Genomic DNA, 1,697 nt, shown 5'->3' on the forward strand with positions numbered 1-1,697 from the left:
TGTAGGGTAAAAGTGGGGTTGGGCACCAATAACTGTTAGGTGAGGACCCAATGACGACTTTATTCCTACAGTTATACGGTGGGTCTGACTTAACTAAGAAATGGGACCAATAACTGTTAGGTGAGGTTTTCATGGCTTAGAGACCAAGTTACACTGCAACATGCTTGAGAAGCATTGTACAAGAGTTGTATATTCATCAATCTATGTGTCACCAATAACTGTTAGGTAAGGTGGCATGTAAATCGGTGGGACCGCAGTACCCACTAGAAACCCTAGTCGTGTGGGATTTCTGTTTTCCTACCAGGAGAGTGTGAGGAATTCGACAAAATAGTGGGAGTTACATTTGTTCTAAAAGACCTTAGAACAGATTAGGATCAAATACAAAAGTCTAACTAGAATCTTTACTCTTTGAGGATTATAAAGTCAGCTTCTAAACTTTTAACTCATATCCTATAGAACAACCGTTTGACCAAACCCAATTATAAAGATTGGCTCAGCAAATTTCAAAAATAATTTTGAATTATGAAATTAGGGTATGTGCTAGACCATGGAATCCCCATGTTACCAATCTGTCCGATCACTGATCAGCGTAAGACGCATGCTAAAGTGGACGAACAATGACAATAAGGTTAGGTGCTGCACAATGGCATCCATGTCCAATGAATTACAATGCCGGCATGAGAACATGATGATGAGAGCACAAAAGTGCGATCTACATACTACTTAAATTAATATTATTGCTAACTAATAATGACAAAAGTGCTGCATTAATTTCATATTTTTATTTGGCACAGATCAGAGTTTAAATGCGCATTGGGTCTAAAAAGATGCATCACCGCAGGTGACTAGCCAGCTGTATGGATCAATCCCAGTTACACACTAGAAGAAGGCTGAGTTGAGCCGTCCAATTCACTGCAACTGATTTCTAATAACCTGTGCATCTCATTTCGATGGAGCCCGCATCCATCCCATCCTTCCGCAATGGAACAAGCAAGGAATCCCAAGTCCCGTGATCATCCCGTGATCACCTCCCACGCATCTGCCGCCTCCTCCACTGATTCCTCACATCCCAAATCCCGTGAATGGTCCCAGCGTCCGTGAAACTCCCCAGCATCCCATCCACCGCATCATCCCGTATCAGCCACCCCGTCTTCACTACATTCCAGCCGAGATCAGCGCCTCCCAGCAGCCCGTGACCAGCTCCCGTGCACAATCCCGGCGTCCGCCTCCTTCCCGAGCCCAACGCTCGTTCATCCACCTCTTCCAAGCATCCCGCCTACAGCCGTCCGTGAGCAGCGTCCCAAGATCCCAGCATCCGAAGATCCCGCCGCAGCTCTCATCCATTTCAACCTCCCAGACCTCATCTCCCTCGCACGATCATCGGCGTCCGTTCTTGGCGCCGGATCCGCCCGCAATCTCCTCCACAGTGTCCGCCCGAGCCCAAGACCCCAGCATCCCGTGAAACCTATCAGCGCCTGATCCGCCCGCAACCTCCTCTCCACGCGCGATCAGGGGAATCCTAGCCTGACCATGGGCTCTAGGGCGATCTATATGAAGAGATCCTTCTCGGCTGGGGATAGGGGCTCTCATTTCGGGGAAGAAGAAGGCTCCGATTTGAAGAAGAAAGGAGTGGAGCCGGGCGGCTGCAGTGGAAAAAAAAAAAAGTGTAGAGAGAAACAGGGGATGCCCTGTTTCTG

Source organism: Phoenix dactylifera, chromosome 3 (genome assembly GCF_051530095.1).
Source record: "Phoenix dactylifera cultivar Ajwa chromosome 3, Ajwa_hap1_PhDact_Kaust_v1.1, whole genome shotgun sequence".
In the NCBI taxonomy this organism is placed as follows: domain Eukaryota; kingdom Viridiplantae; phylum Streptophyta; class Magnoliopsida; order Arecales; family Arecaceae; genus Phoenix; species Phoenix dactylifera.